General features: G+C 48.6%; 1 protein-coding gene across 1 annotated transcript in view; it reads left to right on the top strand.

The window, feature by feature from the left end:
• The window catches only part of LOC138491765 (tripartite motif-containing protein 59-like), a 148,867-nt gene that overhangs the window by 104,417 nt on the left and 25,448 nt on the right, over positions 1–19,002 (top strand). The gene's annotated exons all lie outside the window — the stretch shown is intronic.

Raw genomic sequence — 19,002 nt, 5'->3', positions numbered from 1 at the left:
CTGACGATACCCAACTCAGGCACCAACCCTCACCCCAACCTTGAAGCCCGTCATCGTGATATTGATCGATGGATGACAATAAGCCACCTCCTCTTGAACCCTGCCAAAACTGAAATTATGGTGTGCGGCAGCACTGCCCTTCTTCCTCATCCACTCCCATGGCCCCCGTCCCTTGGCCCACCTCCTCCCCCTCCGACACAGTAAAAAACCTAGGCTGCACTATGGACTCAGGCCTAACCCTCTCCCGTCAGATCAAGGTGTCAAAATGCTGTTATTACCACCTCAAACATCTCAGACGCATCTTTCCCTACCTTTCCTTCCCGAACAGACTTACTGCAGTTATATCTATTGTGATGTTGAGACTGGACTATGCTAACTCCCTATACCTAGGAGCCCCGGCATACCAGCTCAACAAACTAGAAAGAGCCCAAAACGCTGCTTCAAAACTACTCCTTGCCCTGGGTCCTAGAGACCACATCTTACCAGCTCTCCAAACCCTCCACTGGCTCCCTGTCAGACGAAGGGCCACCTTAAGACACTATGCTTCACTCACCGAGCAGTGCACAAGACGGGCCATTTATACCTACAAGAAAAGATAAAACCATACCGCCCGTCTCGCACCCTAAGGTCAAGCACTGTCCTCCTTCTAGTAATTCCAACCACTAACTGTGTCAGGATCGGAGGGTCCGCCTTCTCAACCTTGGCCTCAACTCTGTGGAACTCGTTTCCCTCACATATTCGATACACTCAATCGTTGCACCCAATAGCCTCTCTGAGAAAAGTTGAATCTAGAAGTGTACCCAATTGCATTTAGAAGTTGCGCCCAATAGTCTCTCTGAGAAAGTTGCATCTAGAAGTGTGCCCAATTGCATTTTGAAGTTGCGCCCAATATCCTCTCTGAGAAAAGTGGAATTTAGAAGCGCGCCCAATTGCATTTGAAGTTGCGCCCAATAGCCTCTCTGAGAAAAGTTGAATTTAGAAGTGTGCCCAATTGTGGGTAGATTGGACGAGTGTATAGATTGACCGAATGTGTGGAGCGGACGATTGTGTTGAGGAGCAGATGAGTGTGTGGAGCGGACCAGTGCCTGGAGCAATTGAGTGTACGCGGAACGGACGAGAGTATGTGGAGCAGATGAGTGTATATGGGACGGAAGAGTGTATATGGAGCGAATTATTGTATACGGAGCTAATGACTGTGTGGAGCGGATGACAGCGGGGCAGATGAGTGGCAGATGAGTCTGTGGAGCGGATGAACGCATAGAACGAATGAGTGTATCGAGCGGATGGATATATAGAGCGGATGAGTATGCTGAACGGACGAGTATACTGAACGGACGAGTACATAGAGCAGATGAATAGTGCATAGAACGGATAAGAAACAAAATGCATAGAACGGACCCGACCGCTCAGAATTGCGTGACATATATATTATGCTTTGGAATGCAAGGAACTTTTGAAAGAGCATACTTCATATCACACCCCACGCTTACTCTCTCCTTACACCACCACTCAACTAGAACACAGAGATACTATGACACCATTTGGTATAACTGTTCTCATATCAACATCTGCCGTTCACTCCCCATCACTCTAAGTAAACATCGCTGGTTTCACACCCCCCAGCCAGGCATTTCTCCTCAGGCCTAATGCTGCCACACTCGGCCTGGATAATTCCGGCCAGACCGAACACATACTCCTGATCTCTCAACCACCACACCTAATGCTAAGAAGCAGCTACCACATGAATCTGCACCCGCTGCACACATACCTGGTGCGCACACGCACCTTTGGACTCTCTCTAATCTCTCTACTGACCCGAACTTCGGTTCCCAAGGGCGTTCAACCTACCAGCGCCTTCAGACCATACCAATGGTATATAAGGCGCTATACAAATGCAAAATAACATAACATAACAACCAAGACTATATGATGTTCCGCAACGCTCTAAAGATGTGGCTCTTTCCTTAATACCAACCACAACTATCTGAAGCAACTGAACCCAGCAACCGATGACTAATTGCTCAATGTGATCCGAGCAATGTCGCCACGGAATACCCCTACTGATGCGCTACAAACAACCCACGCCTGGAATCCAGAATATCGATCTCCTTAGATCACAACTCCACCTAAACACTCCCTTCCTCATATCTCTATGCTTATTCTCTGCTCTACACATCACACAATTAGAGTGCAGCTACACCCCTCGATCAATTCGGCCTAGTTGCGAACATACGAACACTACCCCAGTGACACCTCATCATTCTAATAAAAGGCAGCTATTCCCCACGACAAACCGTCCTAGCTGCTCACATAAGCGTCCTACAGGGCTAACGCAGCCAAAAACCCAGTCTGGATGTCCACCCGCCAGACTGCACACATTCAATTGATATCAAATCCACTGCACCTAATGCTAGGATGCAGCTACCACCAGGCAATTACATCACCTGCACACATAACTGGTTGTTAGGCAGAATTGCATACAATACCCTCTGGGACCATCACACACAATTAGGACTACAGGTGTAAGACAAACCAACCTTTGGTATAAGTCTGTACCACACAGTTTTTGGTAGCGAGCTGAGCAGCCAGGCTTATCTCAAGAGTGATTGTTAGCAGTACAAGTCATTACACAGAGGACTTTAAATCACAGTGGTTCAAGTAGACAGTTATACTCAAGGTTTCTTGGTAAAACACTTATTACACAATCATTTAGAAAACATTTCACTAGAAGGAGGCAACTTAATATCATATACCAATACACTTCAATACAAAACTTTTGAGACAATTTGAGCTCCCCTGAAATAGGAGCCAAATGGCAGTCCAGTTACTTAGAAGTGAGCAAAAAGGCATAAGGTAAGTAGAATAGATCACATATACTTGTTAGACAGTGCAAATAGTTTCAGTTCATCAGAAGAGTTCAATTCAAGTCAAAAGGTCTAGGCCAAAGTCAATAAGCTAGTGTTCTGGATAGGAAAGAGCAGTTCTGGTATCAAACGGTAAAGTCTTTGCAAAAGTTCTCAGAAGTAGTTTAAGTGAAAAAGAATCATTTGTTGGGTCACAAGCTGATTAGGCCTGCAAGATGGGAAAGTTTCACAAACTTTCACCGCAAGAGTGGCGTTCTCTCAATCAGGTTGGCACAGTACCTTAAAATGAAGAAACAAATGCAGCTGAAGTCGCTGGTTCCTGGCAGTTCCTGCAGATCTCACTGTTTCTGAGCCTCAGTCGTGGGGAAGGATGTCGGGGGACTCCCGCACTGCACGGAATCGTCGGAAAACGCAAACAAAATGGAGTCACTTCAGTTCCAGTAGCTGTAGATTCAAGCGCACAAGCTGGTATCCCTCTCCCTGGTTAATCCTAACCAGCCTTGAGAATGGTATCCAGGTGGCTTACGAGTTGATTGGTCCCACCAACTCAGAGGGAGAAGTCGTCCTCTAAGGGGCTTCTCTGTCGAGATGAACTTGGCAATTCGGACCTGCAGCAGGGCTTCACCGGGCAAACCAACGGTCCAGGAGTTGCAGCAGCCGTCCTCTTCCAGCTCTTCTTCGGTTCTTTCATTCCAGTGGTCGACTCTGCTTTCCAGTCTAAGAGACTCGCCTTTTAAACAATTCTCTCCATTTCATTCCAGCCTAGCTGTCACTCACCCAGCAGGGTGGCTGTCCTTGCCGGATAGTCAACCAGCCATTCACGCCAGAGTGCATTTGGGTCTCCTAGGAGACTAAGCACAGGGAGTTTCGGGCACCTCCCTCGCTTCCTGCCCACCCCAGACACTCAGACGCCAGAGGTGGTCTTCATTCCTGAAGCCCGCCAAAGGCATACGAACAAAGGGACCAAACCTGGTTTGGCGCGCAGAGACAAACACTAGAATAACCTTTCCAAAAAGAAACAGCGAAAAAAGAAGACCGGGACCTGTTTAAACAAAGGGACTTAAGGCGCCATCCCGTGATATTCTAGCTACCGATGTTCGCGGTCGGGAAAAATCATGGTAGTTCGTTGTAAAACCACTGCCACCAGCCTTTTCAATAGGAAAGGGGAGCATTTGACTGCTACATGAATATTTAGACACAGGGGATACTATGTAACCCCTCCAGCACTCCATTGTAAGATGGTGTGTGCTGGGTCTAGGAATTTGGAAAGACTAGTAAAGTCAATTTCACTTTACATTCTCTGGGAAACAGTAGTTTATCCCAGAGAAGGTATTTAAACCTTTGGGAAGTCTAAACGACATCCTTGTGTCACTGCACTGAAAAGATGATGCCTAAGGAGTTACCTAAAACTCCATAATCAAAGAACACAAGTGTAAAACACACATCAAAATACATGAAAGATCGGGAAAAAAAGCTCACACTCTTTCCATGTAATAAAATCAAGTCCTCAAAATCCAGCAAAGTTGCTGGGGGTCTCTAAGGTGAAGGGAATTAGCACATTTATGAGAATTGATATATGATATGATATGGCATTCATAACACACCTATACACAAGTGTTTCAAGGCGCGATGAGGCAAGGGAGGGGGAACAAAGGGAAGACAGACAGCGATCCTACTAGGCCAGGTGTTATTCAGATCACGAAAATGCATGGGAAGGAGGAAGGGAAAAGTGCATGGGGGAAAGGAGAGGGGAAAGTGCAGTACATGGGATAGTAGAATAAATAAGATAAATAAAAATGGCCAGTTGGTGGCAAGTGCAAGGTAAGTGCAGACATAAGTGCTGGTAGGGGGACTGTAGGGATACAGAAAACAGTCCCCATGTGCAGGGGTTGCCAGGGAGGCAGTGTAGGTGGGCAATTGGCGGGGCCTGGGCCCGAGATCAGAAAGGGTGGCCAGGTAACCAGTGCAGTTTCTGTCAGGAATTCAGCAGGAGAGAGGGGGAGAGAAAGCAGAAGCAAAGAGGAAGGTTTTGAGGTGCTTCCGGAACCGGAGATGGTTCTCCACAAGTTTCAGGGAGGCAGGAAGGCTGTTCCAGAGGGAGGCCCCTGCCGAAGAGAGAGATCTACCACCAACTCGTTGCTTGGAGAAGCGACTGACCCTGAGGGAGTTGGAGGCGGATGAGCGAAGGGCTCGAGAAGGAAGATATTAGCAAGAGAGAGTTGAAGGTATTGCGGCCTCAGGCCCCAGAAGTCCTTGTGGACAATGCAGAGGGTTTTGAACTTAATCTTGCAGCCACTGGGACCAGTGCAGAGATTTCAGTCCCGGAGAGATACGATCCCTGTGCTTGAGGCCAAGGACAAGTCTCGAAATCCTGTTCTGGATAAGTTGCAGAGGTTGAAGAGTAGAGGCAGGCAGATTTAGATAGAGGCTGTTACAATAGTCCAGCCTGGAGAGAACCAGGGCTCTGGAGACAGTGAGCTTCTGGGGGAAGGAGAGGAAAGGAAGAATATCTCTGAGGAGGTGCAGCTGGTAGTGTGACTTCTTAGAGACGTCAGACACGTGAGGAGAGGAGAGTGTGGAGTCGAAGATGACCCCGAGGTTTTTAGCCTTGCAGGTGGGAGCAGGAAGAGGGCCAAGAGAGGCCGGCCAGAGAGCTGCAGGGAAGGAGGGAGTGGGTGTGCCGATGAGTAGAATCTGAGTCTTACTGGCATTGAGGCAGAGGTCATTGGTGGCACACCACTCCTGGATAGCAGACAGACAGTCAGAGATGAGGGAAGGAGAGGAGGAGCCGAGGGTTGCCTGAAAATGAGCTGGGTATTATCCGCATAGCACTGAAAGTTGGGGCAGACAGCGGCGATGCGGTGGGCAAGGAGTGTCAGGTATTGGTTGAACAGCCAGGGAGAGAGGTTAGATCCCTGGGGGACACCACAGGTAGAGAAAAAGATATCGGAGAGGAAGGACCCAAGTTGGACCTGGGATGGCCGGTCGTAGAGGAAAGAAGTCAGCCACGCCAGAGCCTGACCAGTGATACCCAGGTTATCACAGAGACGGTTGAGCAGGATGGCCTGGTTGACAGTGTCAAAGGCAGAAGAGAGATCAAGCCAGATGAGAATGCACGGGTGTTAGAGTCAAGGTTGGAGAGCAGGTCTTCACGGATGTTCAGGAGAGCAGTTTCCGTGCTTCTGGCAGCTCTGAAGCCAGACTGATAGTCATTAAGACAACCAACAGATTCAGTGTGGAGATTAAGCTGGGAGATGGCCAGATTTCCAGGAACTTGCCCAAGAAGGGAGTGATGGAGATTGGGCGATCGTTAGCCGGGCAGGAGGGGTCAGCAGAGGGTTTCTTAAGAAGAGGGTGCAAAAGGGAGTGCTTTAGGGGGGATGGAAAGACTCCCGTGGCGAAGGAGTGATTGCAGAAATCCGCTTGGGCAGGAGCAAGGGAGTAGATGTGGTCCTTGATAGTTTTGGAGGAACAGGGGTGAACCTGTTTTGACAAGACTTTCATAGATCAGACTTGTCTAGAAACCTTGTCTGCAGAGAAAAGGGGAAAGACAGAGAAGGAGGGAGGGGGGGTGGCTGCAGAAGAGCCAGATGAAGAGCAGGGAATAGAGGGAGGGAGGCGATAGGAGGAGAGTGAGGACAGAATGTCCTGAGTTTTTGAAATGAAGTGAGAAGCCAGTGCCGTGCAAAGGGCCTGGGAAGGGACAGGAGAGGTGGAGACGGTGGCAGGATTGGCCAGTTCCTTGCAGATTTTTTTTTTAAACATCTTTTTATTAACGGTCTCAGCAGATACATCGGCACTCAATCAACATTACACATGTTCTATCTCACAATGGCTACATCATCAGTGTTACAAAGTATACAGTTCATATGTCTGATTCATTGTCCGAGAGCAACTTGCAAAGATACGTCCTGAAGGGACCCCATATGTATTTTGGTCGACTCATACTTGGCTGGGTGAGAATGTATTGTTCCTCGCATTCGTTAATATAGGTCAATTCACGCAAGAAAGCGTTCATGCTCGGGGGGTTGGGGCTTTTCAATGCCTGCAATATACATTTTTTAGCAATAACACATGATACATTAAACAGTCTTCTGGTTCTTTCTGAGCATTTTCCAATGTCACCAAACAAACATTTTTGCGGAGCTAGAGGGGGGGGGGAATTTGTGTAACATCCTCCACCATTGCGGCCACCAGTCCCCAAAACCGTGCCAGGGCCGGGCACTCCCAGTACATATGGTAGGAGCCCGCCTGCGGGGTCCCACATTTAGGGCAGCCCCCCACATCATCAGGCGTGAATTTGGCTATTTTAGCAGGAGTATAGTGCAACCTATTAATGATTTTAAATTGTATTAGGCGCAGGCCCGCATTGAGAGACACTTTCTTCATAAGCGCACAGTATCTCACCCATTTATCATCAGGTATAGGCATTTTCATAACTATTTCCCATTTCTCTTTCATCTGGTTTGCTGTGGGGATGTGGGCCTGTATTGACTTGTATAGCTTGGAGATCCCCAGCCCACCCTGTGTAGTGACAAGTTGTAAGCATGGGTGCATGGGGGGTTCATTCGGAAAGGATGGCCAGTGAGCCTGATATGCAGATCTCATTCTATAATACTGTAATGTTCGGAGCGGGCCCCCTCCCATGCCTCTCGTAAATACAGTAAGGGTCACAAATTTCCCATCAATGTACATGTCGCCTATCTTCATTTCCTTACCAGGGTCCCAGGCCTCCTGTAAGCTAGAGTCAAATGTGGGGGGAATGTTTGGATAGTCCCATAGGGGGATCTCCGGGTTATATGGGTTCTCAATCTTTAGCTTTTTTTATATTGCCCTCCAGGCTCTCACCGTACAACTCATGGGGTCAAACTCACATGAATCTTTGTGTCTTGTGTCAAAAATAACTGATCTGATATCTGCGGGCGTAGTGGTGTATTCCTCTATCCACGTGTGAGGTGAGTTATCCGTATCATCATACCAGTGTTTCGCAAATTGCACCTGCGCCACTAAGTAGTAGAGCTCGAAGTCTGGCGCCGCTATTCCCCCTGTTTCATACGGTTCTGCCATTTTTTCCCAGCTAATCCTAGCCGCTTTCCCACTCCAGAGAAAAGACACTGCCATGGATCTAAATCTGGAGAAGAATTCCCTTCCCGGCCATATGGGGATGTTTAGAATAGGTACAATAGTTTAGGAAGGACAATCATTTTGAGTAGTACAATTCTACCGTGAAGTGAGATTGGGAGGTTCCTCCAAACCTTTAACTTAGTATTGAGTGTTTGTAGCGCTTGTTCGTGGTTGTCATTGTAGAGAGTCTGTCTACTACCTGAGACCAGTACTCCCAAATATCTAATGTGCCGTTCTGACCATCTAAGGCTGCACGCCCGTGCAGGGCACCTTGTGGAGGGGGTGAGTGGGAACATTTCAGACTTGGAGTTGTTCACTGTGTATCCCGAGTACTCTGCAAATTCACTAATGTCTGCCATGATGGGGCCTAAGTTCTGGTCTGGTTTGCGCACATACAACAATGTGTCGTCCGCATATAAAGATATTATTTGGGTGGCTTCCTTCAACGTGATACCCCTATTTATATGCTTCAATTGAACCGCCGCTGACATGGGCTCTATTGTGAGAGCAAACAGGATGGGGGAAAAGGGACACCCCTGTCTAGTACCTCTACCCAGCTCAAACAATCCAGACATAGTTTTATTTGTGCATACTTTCGCACCAGGGGCAGTATATAGCAACCTGACATAGCTAATAAAGCAGGGACCCACGCCAAACGCTTCAAGGACCAAAAAGAGGTACTCCCAGGAAACAGAATCAAACGCTTTCTCGGCATCGAGTGACACCGCGATCGCCTGTTTACTCGGGTTTATCTGTGACATTATGCCGAATAACCTGCGCAGATTCAGGGCAGTAGACCTTCAGGGGATAAATCCGCTTTGGTCTGCGTGCACCAGCGTAGGTGTTATGGGTAACATCCGGTTTTCTAACACTTTTGCAAAGATCTTTGCATCCACATTCATTAAGGATAAGGGCCTATAGGACGACACATCTTGTGGCAGGCGTCTGGGTTTAGGCAACACAGTGATTATGGCCTCGCGCAACTTTGCGGGCAGAGTTTGCTTCCCCAGGGGTTCCTCCAACATTTCTAGCAGCACCGGGACCAGCTCCTCCCGGAATTCTTTATAAAATTCAGCGCTCAGCCCGTCTGAACCCGGCGCCTTATCAGACGTGAGCTCCTTGATTGCTCCTCGGTCAGTTCCTCTGCCGTAATGGGTTGCTCCAGTACCAATTTACTCTCCTCCGGGAGCCTAGGGAGATAATTTCTAATCTCGACAGGGGATTTCTTGTCCCTGTTCGCCTAGAGGTTTTTATAAAATTTAACAAATTCATCGTTTATTCCCTGTTCACTAGTGATAGTTTCATTTTGTGTTGTTTGGATAGCAGCGATTGGAGTAGATTGTTTTTCAGTTTTAACAAGGTTGGCCAGCAGTTTCCCAGCCTTATTACCCTCCCCATATCTGCGCGCCCGCATAGGGGGTGCCACATACTGTACTTCTCTTACTGCCAGCTGATCAAACTCTCTGAGTAGCTTGTGTATTCTGGCAAGGGTATCCTCGCCATGTGTACGACTATAGGTTTCTTCCAATTCTTTCAGTTCCTTTTCCACCCCCTCCAGTTCACGGCGTACACCCCTCAAAAGGCCAGTGGTCTTGGATATCAAGGTGCCTCTAACCCAATCCTTGAATGCCTCCCATGCTGATGATGCGTGGTCTACCGACCCGACGTTGTCCGTGAGGAAGTTAGCAATTTCTTCGTGTAGTGACTCGACTACGCTGGGATCTTTTAGTATGTCTCTGGGCATCCTCCATCTGAACATTGGTCTAGGGGCATCATTCAGAGTGACCTCCAATATCACCGGTGAGTGATCAGAGAGCGTGCGGGGAAGGATTTCACAATGTTGCAGCGCATGCGCGATGCCCTCAGATATAAACCAATAATCTATTTGCGACTCACTGTCGTGCACCGAAGAGTAGAATGTATATCGTCTGCTAGTTGGGTAGAGTACTCTCCAGGCATCGAGTAGGGACAATTGAGACAGAATTTGATTTAATATCAATGTTGCCCGAGGGGGTGGTGTGGGTATCACGGCAGATCTATCAAGGGCCTGGTCAAGTGCCATGTTGAAGTCCCCCCCCAAACAATGGTAGGTGGATCATGCTTACTAAGGATCTCCAAGATATTAAGGTAAAAGTCGGGATCATCCAGGTTGGGGCCATAGGTGTTCACCAGGGTTATTTGTCTCCCTGATATTTCCCCCCAGACCAGCACGTACCTGCCCATCGGGTCCGCAATGTGGCCCTTGGCGAGAAATCCCAGAGAGTGATGTATAAGAGTGCAAACCCCCCTGGACTGCGAGGAGTAATTTGTTTAATAACGCAATTTGCCCCATTTTGCCAACACCTGCTCATTAACAATGCTCTGTGCGTGTGTCTCTTGCAACATTAGGATATGTGGCCCATGTCTGGTGACATAGTTACCAACTTTCCTGGCCTTCATTGTGTTATTTAGTCCTCGGACATTCCATGTCATCAGTCTTATCCTTAACCCATCACCCATTTTGTATGCATACACGGTGTAATATACTGTGATAGCCATATGTGTGTAAATTACCAGCATTTGAGTAGTACCAGCGTCCACGAGACCACTTTTCGGTCACCCCAAACCTCCCAACAATATGTAACCTTAAACTCCCAGTACTGCGTACCTTGCCCCAAGCCTCAAACTCGCCTGGGCGGTCACAGTAGCGCAAAACATTCCCACCTTCCCTTCCCCCCCTCCACCTACATCATCTAACCCAACTTGACGATGGACCCTATTAACCATTAGGAACCTTCCTGAGGGTGCTTCGTTGCAGATACAAGGCTGCCAAACCGGGATCACTGAAGTTGTCTGAAAAGGAGTTTGTTCCAAAGAGGGATTTAAAGAGTGATTCCAACTGAATTTCCATTTTATCCTTGCCAAATGACTCTGGAACTCCCACGATGTGCACATTGTTCCTTCGTGAGCGCGATTCAAGGTCCTCACACTTGGTTTAAAGTTTATTCATGTTCTCTCTGAGCTGGGCGATGTCATGGCCATGCTGCGCCACCGTGTCCTCGGTTGTTCCTATCCTGTCCTCCGCCTCAGTCAGCCTCAGATCGTGATTATCAACCCTGGTTTTCAGTGTGCCAATGGTTGTTAGGATATCGTCCAGTTTCATATTTAAGGATAGGAAGCCGCTTTGAACAATGTTGGTCAGTTGCTCTACCCCGTCTCCACTCCCCAGACTGGGTTCAGGCCTGGATGCTGTCGGTGGTTCCAGCTCACAGCTTCCCGCCTGGCTGCTTGTATAAGAGTCCATCGGCCCTTTTTTCTTGGTGCTCGCCCCTTCCGCCATTTTGTCTTGCTTTCTAGTGTTTCCCATGGTTCCCGCGCCACTCAACCGGGCTTTGCAAGGGGGAGCGGTGCTCGCAGGTAAGTAGATCTTGGTCTGAGGAATATGACCGGCGAGAAAGGGGACCCCTTCGGGTATTGCCTAGTTTCTGCACCAGTTCAGGTCCTCCACAGGTGGTGTCTTTGCACAGGGGGTAGATAGACCGGCCAAAATTACCAATGCATTGTGCTCTCCCAAGTTTCTGAGTGTATGATATGAAGTCTATATAGCAGTGCACAACCAGTATTGTCTGCGGTCGATATTTGGCAGTAGTCTTACCAGGTTCGCACCAGCAACTGTGTTGATTCTGGGCATGGACAGATGCACAGCCCCTGCACAGTGTTGTTCACCCAAACGGGGGCCCAGCGACGTGTTCCCGCAGACAGCCCAGGCTCCACACGTCTCAGTGTACCAGCGCAGTCGGGCGCAGTTACTACAGCACTCGGTGGGATAGCACCGCCAGGCCAGTTCGTGGGCCGTCGTGACTCGTGGCAGCCCGCAGTATCCGACCGGGCCGCTCCGAGGCTGCACACAGCTTGGGTGTGCATCCACAGGCCGGATCAGCACCCCGACCACACAGATGTCCCCGTCTCCCCCACCTCCTCATTTCGCACACACACGGGTCAACGTGGGCCTGCGGGGCTGCTGGATCACCCACGCCGCCAGCGGAGACCACGCTTCAATGTTGTTTGCGAGGGGTGGGATTTGTCTTACCCGGGGCAGCAGACCGCGCGCCTGCAGGAGCTTGTCTCTGTCCGCTCAGCCCACGTCAGGCCAGTACAAGGCCGAAAGTCTTCTCCGGCAGCCAAAGTGTTGGTAGGAGTGCTCGGCCTCAAGCCCAGAAACGGTTGTAGACAGAAGGGGGGGCAGGGCGCCCCAGCCAAATTGCCCCAAGTCCCCTCCTAGGCCCCACCGTCCTTTCGGGGCTCCACCCACTGGCTAGAGCGTCAGCGGCCCAGGGCAGCGGTCTCCTGGTCCCAGAATCGGCATGCGCCTCTGCCTCGTCTCGCCAGGATTGTCGTCCTTCGCAGCTCCACAGCCAGGGCAGCTCCGTATCCAGGATTTTTTGTGTCGATCCCTGCAATCTCGGGACACGTCCCAGTGTGGTTGATGCAGCGCAGCAGGCTCCGAAAATAGGTTTTTTTAGCTTACGGATAGATCACGGGCCAGAGCGCTCTGATCAAGCAGCCATCTTCGTCATGCGCAACAGCGCCCCCCAGTTCCTTGCAGATTTTAAAGAGTTCAGCCGAGTTGTTAGATGCCTCAGCGATGCGGGCTTGGATATGAGCTCTCTTCTTGGTGAGGACGGAGAGCCAGTATTGCCTTTTCAGCAGGCGGCAGGCCAGTTTGTCAGAGAATGAACTTGAAGCACGCCATTTCCTCTCGGCCACCCTGCACTTGCGTTTTAGGGTGACTAGGTCTGAGTCATACCATCAGTTACACTTGGTTTTGGGCTTCAGGTGGATTCTCATGACAGGGGCAAGGATATCAAGAGTATCAGATATAGAAGAGTGGAGCCTGGAGAGGGCTGTGTCAGGGTGAGCGTCAGCCGAAGGGGGAGGAGTGGGTGAGAAGGTGGCGACGAAAGCCTCAACTGACATGTGCTTCATGGGTCGGATGACTGACAAGGTGGGTGGCAGTGATGGAGGTGGCTTGGCCTGAGGGGTAGAGAGGGTGAGGTGGGAGGATAGGAGAAAGTGATCACTCCAGGAGAGAGGAGTGGAGAGTGGGACAGAGAGGGGAAAGTCTGAGGAGATCAGAACATCGAGAGTGTGCCCTGCAGAATGAGAATATTCTGAGTGTGCCCTGCAGAATTCTCCCTACTGGTGCACCCATGCACCCTAATACACCTTCCTCTCTCAACTGACCTGGACTACGGTCCCCGAGGGTGTTTAACCTACCAGCGCTTTTAGGTCATACCAATGATATATAGAGCGCTATATAAATGCCAAATAACATAACATTCAGAAAAAAACACAGAAGGTCCCCCCCCCCCCGCACCCCTGGAAGAAATGGCCGACCAAGCCAATGTGCTTGCCCACTTGGTGGCCATCAAATGCAGGCCGAAGCTAGGATCCAAGAAAATGTTACTAAATTGGTTGAATTGCAAGCTAAACCCTTACTACCACAGGGGGTACTTCAACCATACCTAGAAGGCGAAGATCTAGGAACTATTTTCTTGAATTTCAAATGCCTAGCTGAACATCTAGGATGCTTTTTGGCTCCTCCGTTGAAAGGTGAGCTACAAACCGCCTATCAACTACTGAATCTCGCCCAGGGAGCCACCTTTCTATCCATCAAGAAAGGGCTTTTAAAAAGAGTAGGGCAAACCTGTAATTTTTATTGGCAGAAATTGAGAGCCATTAGATTAAACCCAGGACACACCCCCTAGAAATGGGCGAACGTGTTAAAAACACTGTGGTCCTGTGGATCAATAATAAATCCTTAGAATAGTTGACAGTGATGATCACCCTAGAACAATTCACTAATTCCAGTGAGAAACCGGACAGTGTCTCCCTGACTAGTCCCTGTGGATCTGTCATCCAGGTGGCAGGACACTGTCATCGCTATTGGATCCAGTTCCTGGAGTGGACCAGTGAGGGAGGATCACCTGGTTGGTGGGTCCTCTGGGAGTGGCAGTGGGACACTGATAGGTGGGACGCGGTATCCTCCTTCTTTCAACACCTTTTCCCCCTCCTACCACGTAGAATATTCCGAAACACTGCCCCCTCCTTTCCGACACAAACACTTTCACCACAGACAACGGACTAACCCCAGCCATTTACCTGATGTGTCCCAACACAAGGGTCGGGCAAAGTCAGGCAATTTACCTGAATCACACACCTAATGGCCCATTCTCTTCCCCACAGATATTAAAGGTGGAGCATGAGAGCACCATATGCGCAAGGCAAACTGCACGACGAAACAGCTATCCAGGTACGGCAGTTCAAGAGGAGGAGAAAGACAGTGTATACCGAGAGGGTGACTAGAAGAGAAGTGACCATGCCCTTTTCGACCAAGGCCTGTGAAACCTCTGCAGAAGGAATCGTAAGACCGCAAACAATAGCCAGCGTGTGTTGCAGCAGATGTCAATGGCACACAAAACCCTCCTCCGCTGATAACCAAGCCGGGGAGAGACGCTTGTCTCGGTGGTACCAACCTTGACTCCAAAGAGGAAGAAAGCCAAGCAGTTCATCACAACTGGTGAGTCGAGGGGAGAGTGGATAAGAAACCGAACACTGTTGAACGGAAAGTAGCAAACAGCTAATTGAACTTTGAAAGTATAAAGAGTGATTAATGAAAAAAGGGGAAACCCAGGAACAGAGACCACCAGCACCACGTGGGTGCTCACTCAGGAAACTCTGGGCGATTGCCCGATTATTGAAACTACCAGGACCAGAAGGCCTTGGGAAAGGCAAGAAGAAGGGTCAAAGTGGTCCAACAGGGGGACCACTTTGTAAAATCCGTGGTACAGTCAAAAGTCTTTGACCGACAGATGAATGTGAAGCTAAGGGAAATGAATCCTGCATAGTAAGAGTTGAATGAGAAAAGGTACGATTGACAGATTGGCAAGAGTGAACCCGAAGGAGGGATGCGGATGAAAAGGGGCAAATTCTAAAGTCCCAAAGGAACAGTGTGTTGACTAGAGTGAATCTAGCAGAGGGTGGTCCACATTGAATTGTTTGAAAAGACGTTAAGATTCGTGAATACCACAGAGGGGTCTGTACCCGGAAGAGGCGGATCCAAGGGTGTAAAATAGTCACCCAAGTGCAATCCTTAAGAATTTTTTGATTAATTGACTACATCAAGCCCACGGCGGCAAGATACTTTTTGATAGAAAAGAGACTTAACCACTGAGTGCCCTGATTGCTGGAAGCAGAACTGTTAGCTCATGCTGGGAAAGGTCAAGCGTGTGGTGTGCTCCAAAGTCCCACCTTGTCCCATGCTGAAAACGCAGGGAACGGAGACCTCAAGTACCGCATCCTGACTTATAATTTGTGAATACTTCCTTCTTTCTTAACATTATCCCACACTTCTTTTTGTATTTAGCGTAAGGATTGGCAATAGGTTTTTCTTAGTATAGGCCCTTTTATTTGACACAACGCCACTAGGGCTGCCTTTATTATTTGATGGTCGAAGCTTGCTCCCATCTTAGATTTAGGTTTAGATTAGGCGTTTTTCCAACCTACCTTTACAGTTTAATAACCACATTTGAACTGTGATCACTTGTGTTTGTCTATGCTTGATACCATGCCTTTCTTACATTCCTTACCCCCTTTTTTGCAAAAGGTCGTTTTACAGTTAAGTCGGCCTACCCTAAACATGGCCATTGAAACTGAACAAATCTACTCAGATGCAGCTAAACACTTCCACTCAGCACATCGAGGAGAGGAGCAAAAGGATTCCAAACCTATCCACCGATCTCAACCTCATGGAATAGATAAACGAGAGGGGTTGTATAGAATGAAGGAAGGGAGACCAAGAGAAAGAGTAGAAATCAAAAGATCTGATCCTAAAACACAATACAAAAGCAGGAGGGCGGAAACTACAGGAAGCAGACCACCCACTCCTGTCTGTTTTTCCTGTAGGGAAACTGGGCATTTAGCTAGACACTGCCCGAAGAATCTAAGGGACTAACCTATGGAAATGGGCTGTTTAAAGGATGAAGAGTGGGAAGAACCCGAAGAAGAGCTATAGAACTTTAGCATATGTTTGTCAGACTTCTGCTGACTTCACATATGAAAAGGCTTGGGTGAATGGGAGGCAAGTAAGGGCCTTAATCGACTTGGGTAGCAAGCAAACCGCTATATAAGCTGAGTTAGTCACAACAAAGGACCTCAAACGCTGCCCTAGTTAGTTACCTGTGTTCATGGGGACAATGAAGTGTACCCTAAAATACCCGTATACATTAATATCCAGGGTGTATTTTGTGTAATATCTTCAGCCATCATTCCTTGACTCCTGAGGAAGTTATTCTGGGTTGGGATTCCCCTACCTTCTCTACTCTCTTTCAGGAAACCCCACCTCCCTTTGGGGATTTTCTACCCCAGAGTTGTTGGCAGTCAAATTACTGCTCCCAAAACTCTCCAATATGGGACTGCAAAAAATCTGAACTGATGAAACCCGAGACAGCCCTTATAAACCAATTCATAGGTTATTGTAGAGAGACCAATAAAACCACTCCAGCTCTACCTACACCGGCCACAGAAAATCAATGGAATATGCGAGAGTTCTTGGACATCTCTCCTCCCTGTCTTAACAACGAAGAACCTGGACAAAGAACAGGCATATCCGCCTCGCATAGGGGAAGGGTATGTGAGAAACCTGAAAAATTGTCTCACCCGCTAGTCCGCAGGGATTTTCCATCCAGTTGGCCAGACATGGGCATCGCTATTGGATCCAGTTCTTGGGGGTGGACCAGTGCGGGAGGATCACCTGGATGGGGAAGGGGGGATCTTCGGGTAGTGGAAGTGGGACACCGAAGGGGGAGACGCAGTATCCCCTTTCTTATAACACCCTTTCCCCATCCTACCAGGTAGCATACCTACAAACTCAACCCTCCCACCCACTTTTCCGACACAAAGGGCCTCATTACAACCCTGGCGCTAAACCATGGTGCTATTAGCACCATGGTCCATGCCGGGGTCCGCCATGGTGAATGGCGGAATTACCGCCCCATTCCAAGGTTGGCGGGGCGGTAATTCCCCATTCACCATGGGCCCTTCCCCATTCCCATTTTTGCCCCATAGGGCTCAATGGGGATGGGGAAGGCGCTAAGTACAGTGCCGCAAATTGCGGCACCGTACTTAGCACCAAGGTCCCTTTGCGGCACCCTACTTTAACAGCTGGTAAAACCAGCTCGTAATCAGGCGTTAAGGGTTTAACGGCGCCAACACCTTTTACGGCACCGTTAAACCCTTAACGCCAGGGTCCTAATGACCCGCAAACAGTTTTTCACAGACAGTTCATCGTGAGCCCCAACGGACTAACACCCGAGCCATATACCTGACATGTCCCAACACAAAGGTCAGGCGGCGTCAGGAAATTACTGATAACTACACCCACCTGACTTCCATCACACTTCCCCACACGGGTAAAAGGCGGAGCACGAAAGCACACTCTGAGCAAGGCCAAACGCAAAATGAAGCAGCTATTTCAGGAAGGCATTTTAAACCGAGGAGTAAGGCGGCGAGAGCCAGAGAGCACAAGGAGGGAATTACCCATGCCCTTTTCAAGAAAGGATTGTGACTTTCAAGAAGCCTCAAGGAAAAGAAAAAGACCAGAAATGACAGCTGACGAATGGTGTAGCATGTGCCAAAGGTACACGGCACCCTCCAGTATTGATAGCCAAGGCGGGGAGAAGCGATTGCCACTGTGGTACAGAAAAGCAACGACAATGAGTTCAGCACAGCCGGTGAGCCGGGAGAAACTAATAGCAGACCGGACTGTTATGCTCAAGGTTGCAAGCGGCAACACTGTATGAACAAAGAACTTGTGTGCAATTGAACTTTATGAAACCAAAATAGGTACCAGATACAGAGTGGTCCGGTGCCATGTGGGCGCCCACTCGAAGGTCTGTTTGGTATCCTGCAGAGCATGTAAAAGATTGTTAGGCAGAATTATATGCAGTACCCTTTGGGAACACCACACACAATTAAGACTACAAGTGACAGTACAATTTCACCTTTGGTACAAGCCTGTACTACACAGTTAAAGTGGTAGCAGTAGCGGAGCAGCCAGGTTTATCTCAAGAGTAAGTGAACAGTATCAAATAGTTACACAAAGGACAGCAATTACTATAATTCAGGCAAACACTGACTCAAGGTTTTCAAGTAAAAGAATATACATTTATTTCACTCTTCAGTTGTATAAAAGTACACTATTATAAGCAGTCTAAAAATCACACTCTTAATACACCACACCACTTCCCTTAAATTCCAGACAAGTTAAGCTCACAAAATGAATTGGGAGCAAAATGGCACTCCAGCAATTTAAAAGGGAGGGAAAGACAAAGTTAATAGAAATTAAATCAAACCAACAGTTAAGTACTCAGGGCAGTTGAACAAGAGGAACTACAGTGAGGAGATCAGCTAGAAAAGGCTTAAGGCCAAAGTCAATGGGACAAAAGTCTTTTGCTCAAGATCACACCGTTCAGGGTAGTTTGCGGTAAAGTTTGTGGCACGGTTTCCAGACAAGGTTGGTTGATACAAAAGTTAGTTCAAAGAGAAGAGAAGGACAAGCCCTCGGATTGGAGAAAGATTTCAAACACTTTCACCGCGGTTGAACGCAACGAGCAACCGGATTTGTACAGTACCTTAAAACGGTGAGGAAGCTGTAGCTGAGGCGGACGTTCCTGGTAGGTCCTCACGGTTCCTGAATCGACTGTCAGACTGCCAAGAAGTAGGAAGACTGGAGGGTCCTGGACTACCCAGGGAAGAAACCAGCATAAGAGAAAAGGAACAAATAAAAGGTGCGCTTCTTAAAACCCAAGCAGGGTCCGACCTTCCTGGCTAACCGGCCCACTGTATTTAGTATTTAGTATTTTATTTATTTGTATAGCGCACCAGGCCCAGGGGCAACCGGGCGCATCACTTAGTTACAACATAGGAAAAACAGACAGAACCATAATTGCAAAGTTTACAAGTATAATACAGAATT

Source organism: Ambystoma mexicanum, chromosome 10 (assembly GCF_040938575.1).
Source record: "Ambystoma mexicanum isolate Mex_15411 chromosome 10, UKY_AmexF1_1, whole genome shotgun sequence".
Taxonomy (NCBI): domain Eukaryota; kingdom Metazoa; phylum Chordata; class Amphibia; order Caudata; family Ambystomatidae; genus Ambystoma; species Ambystoma mexicanum.
This window is presented reverse-complemented; position numbering and strand designations above follow the sequence as displayed.